The following is an 8,909-nucleotide window of genomic DNA, read 5'->3' as shown; positions in this document are numbered from 1 at the left end:
AATAGTGGGTTATGAAAATGAAAGTTAAAGGTGTAATAGAGGACTTGAAGAAAAAGGAAAGAAGAGGAAAAAAAAATTTTTTTAATTAAAAAAAAAAAAAAATAATAGTAAAAAATATATATATCCCAGACTTTCTCTGGAGCTGTTGTGAGCAGTGTGGGATCTGCTCAGTTTTAGATAGATCCTTATTTCTGCTTATACTTTTCAAGATCTATAGGTCCTTTTCAATGCAGTCGGTATTAACTACAGGGATCTTAATCTGTTGGCCTGTCCCTTCCAAAACGCTTCCCTCTGTTTATTTGGCTTCTGTTTGGAGATCTCTTCAGTATCTAATTTCCGCCCTGCAACAAAGCGGTGGAGGTGATCTCTTTAGGTTCGCTTGTTCAATCGTGCTGTGGGGAGGAAGGAACGCTGCAAATCTGGCGTGTGTGGTAAGCTCGCAGTGTCTCGGCCGCACTGGGTTCGCCCCCGCTCCCGGCGTGTGTGCTTTCCCCGTCTACCCTGCTCAGGCTTCAGGTGACTCGGCCGGGGAGTGGGCCCTGAGATGCGTGCACTTCCCAGGTCTAAGCCGCTCAGGTTCAGGCTCCCGGTTACTCCACAAAGGCGCTGACTCGATTTCGCCGGCGGCTTGTGCCGTTCCCGGTCAGAGCTGCCCAGGCGGCCAGGAGTTTGGCGAGCGCGCTCTCCCCTGTTGGGGCGGTGCGGCTTATCACCTCCCTGGTCCCCGCCTCGGTTTACGGGCGCGCCCGGCTCCGGTGTGCTTTGTGTCGGTTCTGGGGAGCTGGTCTCTGGCTGCGACCCTCCCGGCGGCTGTCGACCCTCCGGGATTTCAGGCAGTCTTTGCTTAGAAACTGGGAGCCTGTTTGCAGTTTGGTAGGGGGTGCCCTCTCTGGAGCCGAGTTTGCCCCTTTCCGGCTCTGGCGGGCCCCGCCTGCCCGCTGTGTCCGGCGGGGGATGGGGCGGTCCGCAGCCGGCTAGCTCTCCTCTGGTATCGCTCAGTCCTTTGTTCTGTGAGCGGGCCGGCAGTGCCTTAGAGTTGGGCTTTTCGCGGGATAGTTCTCTCTCTCTCGCTGTCCCACAGTTTAGGTTACTATCTCACGTTAGCTCCCTCAGATTGCCCTCGGGGCACTCGGGCCCGGTCCTTACCCTAGGCAATGCCGCCCGCTCCTCTCCGTTCAGCCCCCACTTGCTGGTGGCGGATGATGCGAGCGTCTGGGGTTCTTTGCTGGGAGTTGCTTTAGGCACGTAATCTGTGGATTTTATTTATTTTTTCCTCCCAGTTACGTTGCCCTCCGAGATAAGCAATCCTCCCCCACACCCGCCGGTGAGAGGGTTTCCTGGTGCTTGGAAATTCCTCCTCTTTTACGACTCCCTCCCCAGGACGGGTCTCCGTCCCTAACTCTTTTGTCTCTCTTTTTATCTTTTATAATTTCTCCTACCTCTTTTGAAGATAACGCGCTGTTTTTGTGGAAGCCTGACATCCTCAGCCAGCCTTCAGAAGTAGTTTTATGAAGTTTGGTCAGCGTTCAGATGTTCTTTCGATAAATTTGTGGAGGAGAGAGTGGTCTCCCCGTCCTATTCCTCCGCCATCTTAGCCCCGCCTCCCAAAAGACTGTTCTTTACATTTGTGTCTCTTTTGCTATCTCGCATATAGGGTCATCATTAGCATCTTTCTAAATTCCATATATATGCATTAGTATACTGTATTGGTGTTTTTCTTTATGATTTACTTCACTCTGTATAATAGGTTCCAGTTTCATCCACCTCATTAGAACTGATTCAAATGCATTCTTTTTAATGGCTGAGTAATATTCCATTGTGTATATGTACCACAGTTTTCTTATCCATTTGTCTGCTGATGGACACCTGGTTGCTTCCATGTCCTGGTTATTGTAAACAGTGCTGGGATGAACATTGGGGTACATGTGTCTCTTTCAATTCTGGTTTCCTCGGTGTGTATGCCCAGCAGTGGGATTGCTGGGTCGTAAGGCAGTTCTATTTCCAGTTTTTTTAAGGAATCTCCACACTGTTCTCCATAGTGGCTGTACTAGTTTGCATTCCCACCAACAGTGTAAGAGGGTTCCTTTTTCTCTGCACCCTCTCCAGCATTTATTGTTTGTAGACTTTTTGATAGCAGCCATTCTGACTGGCATGAGATGGTACCTCATTGTGGTTTTGATTTGCATTTCTCTGATAATGAGTGATGTTGAGCATCTTTTCATGTGTTTGTTAGCCATCTGTATGTCTTCTTTGCAGAAGTGTCTGTTTAGTTCTTTGGCCCACTTTTTGATTGGGTCGTTTATTTTTCTGGAATTGAGCTGCAGGAGTTGCTTGTATATTTTTGAGATTAATTGTTTGTCCACTGCTTCATTTACTATTATTTTCTCCCATTCTGAAGGCTGTCTTTTCACCTTGCTTATAGTTTCCTTTGTTTTGCAAAAGCTTTTAATTTTAATTAGGTCCCATTTGTTTACTTTTGCTTTTATTTCCAATATTCTGGGAGGTGGGTCATAGAGGATCCTGCTGTGGTTTATGTTGGAGAGTGTTTTGCCTATGTTTTCCTCTAGGAGTTTTATAGTTTCTGGTCTTACGTTTAGATCTTTAATCCATTTTGAGTTTATTTTTGTGTATGGTGTTAGAAAGTGTTCTAGTTTCATTCTTTTACAAGTGGTTGACCAGTTTTCCCAGCACCACTTGTTAAAGAGATTGTCTTTTCTCCATTGTATATTCTTGCCTCCTTTGTCAAAGATAAGGTGTCCATAGGTGCATGGATTTATCTCTGGACTTTCTATTTTGTTCCATTGATCTATATTTCTGTTCTTGTGCCAGTACCATACTGTCTTGATGACTGTGGCTTTGTAGTAGAGCCTGAAGTCAGGCAGGTTGATTCCTCCAGTTCCATTCTTTCTCAAGATTGCTTTGGCTATTCAAGATTTTTTGTATTTCCATACAAATTGTGAAATTATTTGTTCTAGTTCTCTGAAGAATATCTTTGGAAGCTTGATAGGGATTGCATTGAATCTATAGATTGCTTTGGGTAGTATACTCATTTTCACTATATTGATTCTTTCGATCCATGAACACGGTATATTTCTCCATCTATTTGTGTCTTCTTTGATTTCTTTCACCAGTGTTTTATAGTTTTCTATATATAGGTCTTTTGTTTCTTTAGGTAGATATATTCCTTACTATTTTATTCTTTTCATTGCGATGGTGAATGGAATTGTTTCCTTAATTTCTCTTTCTGTTTTCTCATTGTTAGTGTATAGGAATGCAAGGGATTTCTGTGTGTTAATTTTATATCCTGCAACTTAACTATATTCATTGATTAGCTCTAGTAATTTTCTGGTGGAGTCTTTAGGGTTTTCTATGTAGAGGATCATGTCATCTGCAAACAGTGAGAGTAAAACTCTCTTCTTTTCCAATCTGGATTCCTTTTATTTCTTTTTCTTCTCTGATTGCTGTGGCACTCACACCTACGGATAGATCAACTAAACAGAAATTAGCAAGGAAACACAAACTTTAAATGATACAATGGACCAGTTAGACCTAATTGATATCTATATAAGCATTTTAAAAGCGCTTCTTTGGGAAAGACATTTTTTTTCTTTTACTTATGTTTTTTAAATTAATTTTTAATTGAAGGAGAATTGCTTTACAATATTGGTTTGATTTCTGCCATACATCAACATGAATTAGTCACAAATGTACATATGTCCCTTCCTTGAGCCTCCCTCCCACTTCCCATCCTCTTACTTTTTATTGTACAATTAATTTTATTGTGCAATTAAAGTGACTCAGGTACCTTTCATCAAAGACTGACATCTTTTACCAGTATAATATCAAAACCAGAAAATTGATATCGATACAATACAAAGAACTAGACTACAGACTTTAATCAATCTTGATCTTTTTAAAACCCTACATTCGCGTGAGCGTGGTTCACGTGTGCATCCATTTAGTTATTTGCAATTGGATGTCATTAATAGACTCACAACAACCATCAGTATACAGAACTCCTTTGTTATCGCTATGGAGCTCTAATACTGTCCCTTTAGACTTCAATAGCACAGTAATCCAAGTCTGTGCCCTGACCAATAATGCTGAAGAAGCTGAAGTTGAATGGTTGTATGAAGACCTACAAGAACTTCTAGAACTAACACCCCCAAAAGATGTCCTTTTCATTATAGGGGACTGGAATGCAAAAGTAGGAAGTCAAAAAACACCCGGAGTAATGGGCAAATTTGACCTTGGAGTACAGAAGGAAGCAGGGCAAAGGCTAATAGAGTTTTGCCAAGAGAACACACTGGTCATAGCAAACACCCTCTTCCAACAATACAGGAGAAGACTCTACACATGGACACCACCAGATGGTCAATACTGAAATCAGATTGATTATATTCTTTGCAACCAAAGATAGAGAAACTCTATACAGTCAGCAAAAACAGGACCGGGAGCTGACAGTGGCTCAGATCAGGAACCCCTTATTGCCAAATTCAGACTTAAATTGAAAAAAGTAGGGAAAACCACTAGACTATTCAGATATGACCTAAATCAAATACCTTATGATTATACAGTGGAAATGACAAATAGATTGAAGGGATTAGATCTGAATGACAAAGTGCCTGAAGAACTGTGGATGGAGGTTCGTGACATTGTACAGGAGACAGGGATCAAGACCATCTCCAAGAAAAAGAAATACAAAAAAGCGAAATGGCTGTTTGAGGAGGCCTTACAAATAGCTGAGAAAAGAAGAGAAGCAAAAAGCAAAGGAGAAAAGGAAATATATACCCATTTGAATGCAGAGTTCCAAAGAATAGTAAGGAGAGATAAGAAAGCCTTCCTTAGTGATCACTGCAAAGAAATAGAGGAAAACAATAGAATGAGAAAGACTAGAGATCACTTCAAGAAAATTGGAGATACCAAGTGAATATTTCATGCAAAGGTGAGCATAATAAAGGACAGAAATGGTATGGACCTAACAGAAGCAGAAGATATTAAGAAGAGGTGGCAAGAATACAAAGAAGAACTGTACGAAAAAGATCTTCACGACCCAGATAATCACGATGGTGTGATCACTCACCTAGAGGCAGACATCCTGGAATGTGAAGTCAAGTGGGCCTTAGGAAGCATCACTATGAACAAAGCTAGTGGAGGTGATGGAATTCCAGTTGAGCTATTTCAAATCGTGAAAGATGATGCTGTGAAAGTGCTTCACTCAATATGCCAGCAAATTTGGAAAACTCAGCAGTGGCCACAGGACTGGAAAAGGTCAGTTTTAATCCCAATCCCAAAGAAAAGCAATGCCAAAGAATGCTCAAACTACTGCACAATTGCACTCATCTCACATACTAGTAAAGTAATGCTCAAAATTCTCCAAGCCAGGCTTCAATAGTACGTGAACCGTGAACTTCCAGATGTTCAAGTTGGTTTTAGGAAAGGCAGAGGAACCAGAGATAGAGTTGCCAACATCTGCTGGGTCATCGAAAAAGCAAGGGAGTTCCAGAAAAACATCTATTTCTGCTTTATTGACTATGCCAAAGCCTTTGACCGTGTGGATCACCACAAACTGGAAAATCCTTCAAGAGACGGGAATACCAGACCATCTGACCTGCCTCTTGAGAACTCTATATGCAGGTCAGGATGCCACAGTTAGAACTGGACATGGAACAACAGACTGGTTCCAAATCGGGAAAGTAGAACGTCGAGGTTGTATATTGTCACCCTGCTTATTTAACTCATATGCAGAGTACATCATGAGAAATTCTGGGCTGGATGAAGCACAAGCTGGAATCAAGATTGCCAGGAGAAATATCAATAACCTCAGATATGCAGATGACACCACCCTTATGGCAGAAAGCGAAGAAGAACTAAAGAGCCTCTTGATGAAAGAGAAAGAGGAGAGTGAAAAGCTGGCTTAAAGCTCAATACTCAGAAAACTAAGATCGTGGCATCTGGTCCCATCACTTCATGGGGAATAGATGGAGAAACAGTGGAAATAGTGACAGACCTTATTTTTTGGGGCTCCCAAATCACTGCAGATGGTGACTGCAGCCATGAAATTAAACGACACTTGCTCCTTTGAAGAAAAGTTATGACCAACCTAGACAACATATTAAAAAGCATAGACATTACTTTGCCAATAAAGGTCCATCTAGTCAAGGCTATGGTTTTTCCAGTAGTCATGCATGGATGTGAGAGTTGGACCATAAAGAAAGCTGAGCGCTAAAGAATTGATGCTTTGGAACTGTGGTGTTGGAGAAGACTCTTGAGAGTCCCTTGGACTGCAAGGAGATCCAACCAGTCCATCCTAAAGGAAATCAGTCCTGAATATTCATTGGAAGGACTGATGTTGAAGCTGAAACTCCAATACTTTGGTCACCTGATGGGAAGGACTGACTCACTGGAAAAGACCCTGATGCCTGGAACAGTTGAAGGTGGGGGGAGAAAGGGACAACAGAGGATGAGATGGTTGGATGGCATCTCTGACTCAGTGGACATGAGTTTGAGTAAACTCCGGGAGTTTGTGATGGACAGAGAGGCCTGTCGTGCTGCAGTCCATGGGGTTGCAAAGAGTCGGACACAACTGAGCGACTGAACTGAACTGAGACTCACACCTCCCAGAAAATCCTCTTCTCCATAAAGCAGCATCAAACATTGTCAAAATCAACTTTTTCAGTACTCTAAAAGCTAATCAAAAATATGCCACAACCCAAGGAGCAGTAATGCAGAAAAATATGTTAAAAGGATTATATACCCTGGTGAGGTGTGATTTATATCACATTTAAGAAAACATTGACAGACCTCAAATCATGAAGATTTAATCTTATGTTTTCATCTAAAAGTTTTAGACTTTTAGCTTTTACAGTTAGGTTTTTATAATCATTTTGAGCTAATTTTTGTGTGTGGTATCTTTATGCCATCACCACACTGTCTTTGTATAATTTTATAGTTTTAAAATCAAATCAAGAAGTATGAGTCCTCCTAGCTTGCGTGTCTGAAAAAAGTATTTTTTCAGTTCTAAACCCTTAAATTTTTGTATAGATTTTAGGATCAGCATTTTGAATTATGAAAAAACAAGCAGCTAGAATTTTGATAGAAATTTCATTGATTCTATAGATCAATATGGAGACTATTGCCATCTTAACAGTGTTAAGTCTTCTGATCCATGAACATTGAATGTTTTTATATTAACATTTATTTAGATATTCTTTAAACTCTTTCTAGAGGTTTTATGGTTTTCAGTGTACAAACCTTCCACTTCTATCTAAGTGTTTTATTCTTTTGATGTTATTGTAAATGGAATCATTTTATTAATTTCACTTCAGTTATTCAGTACTTCATATTTTCCAGTCTGGATACCTTTTATTTCTTTGCTTGCCTAATTTCCTTGGCTGGAGCATCCAGCAAAATGCTGAATAGAAGTGACAGTACTGACAATCCTACATGCAGGGCAGCAAAGAGACACAGATATAAAGAACAGACTTTTGGACTCAGTGGGAGAAGGCAAGGGTGGAATGAGTTGAGAGAATAGCACTGAAACATGTACATTACCATATGTAAAATATGTGATCAGTGCAAGTTCAATGCATGGAGCAGGGCACCCAAAGCTGGTGCTCTGAAACAACCCAGAGGGATGCAGTGGGCAGGGAGATGGGAGGGTGGGTTCAGGATGGCAGGGACACATGTATCCCTGTGGCCGATTCATGTTTGATGTATGGCAAAAACCATCACAATATTGTAAAGTAATTATCCTCCAATTAAAATAAATTAACTGAAAAAAACAAAAGAAGTGGTGAGAGCAGACATCTTTGTCTTGTTCCTCATCTTATGGAGAAAGCATCCAGTAAGTCATTCACCATTAAGTAGGATGTTCACTGTGGGGGTTTTGCAGACAGTCTTGATCACATTGAGGAAATCTTTTTTTTTTTTTTTTTTTTGGCTTTTTATTTTATTTTTATTTATTTTTATTTTTTAAATTAGTTTATTTATCAATTTTTTAACTTTACAATATTGTATTTGTTTTGCCATACATTGCCATGAATTTACCATGGTGTACAGGTTCAATGCATGAGGAAATCTTTTATATTCTAGTAGGCTTCTATAGAAAGTCTTCTATATTCTACTATGTTGTTGAATATTTTATTATGAAAAGGTATTGAATTTTTTCAAATGGTTTTCTGTATCTATTGAGATTATAATGTAGACTTTGTTCTTAATCTATTAATATTATTTATAAAATTAATTGATTTTGGAGTATTAATTTGACCTTGCATTTCTGGCATAAATCTCACTTGGTCATGGAGTATAATTCTTTTCCTTTGTTGCTAGATTCAGTTTGATAGTATTTTACTGAGAATGTGTATAAATATACATATACATATATATAATATATGTATATTTTGCTACATAGTGGCATGGGGATCTTAGTTCCCCAAACAGGGATTGAACCCATGCCCCCTGCATTGGAAGTACAGAGTCTTAACCACTGGACAACCAGGGAAGTCTCTTTACTGAGATTTTTTATGTATATATTTTATGAGACAATAATCTGTAGTTCTCTTGTGATGATATTGTCTGTCTTTGGTATCAGGGAAATACCTCAAAGAATGAATTGAGAAGTATTCCGTCCTATTTTTGGAGGAATTTGTGAATAATACTAATTCTTCTTTAAATTTCTGGTGGCATTTACCATTGAAGTCATCTGTGTTGTGCTAAGCCACCTCAGTAGTGTCTGATTCTTTGTAACCCCATGGACTGTAGCCCCCAGGCTCCTCTGTCCATGGGATTCTCCAGGCAAGAATACCAGAGTGGGTTGCCATGCCTTCCTCCAGGGGATCTTCCTGACCCAGGGATTAAACCTGCATCTCTTGTCTCCTGCATTGGCAGGCAGGTTCTTGCCTGCCATG

General features: G+C 40.3%; 1 non-coding gene across 1 annotated transcript; it reads right to left on the bottom strand.

Moving 5' to 3' along the window:
* Positions 1-8,430: 8,430 nt before the first annotated feature.
* Positions 8,431-8,503, bottom strand: TRNAG-UCC (transfer RNA glycine (anticodon UCC)). Its single transcript has one exon. It is a non-coding gene; the product is annotated as a tRNA-Gly (tRNA).
* Positions 8,504-8,909: the final 406 nt, after the last annotated feature.

This window comes from Giraffa tippelskirchi, chromosome 6 (assembly GCF_054371585.1).
Source record: "Giraffa tippelskirchi isolate mGirTip1 chromosome 6, T2T-mGirTip1v1.2.pri, whole genome shotgun sequence".
NCBI classification, from domain to species: Eukaryota; Metazoa; Chordata; class Mammalia; order Artiodactyla; family Giraffidae; genus Giraffa; species Giraffa tippelskirchi.
This window is presented reverse-complemented; position numbering and strand designations above follow the sequence as displayed.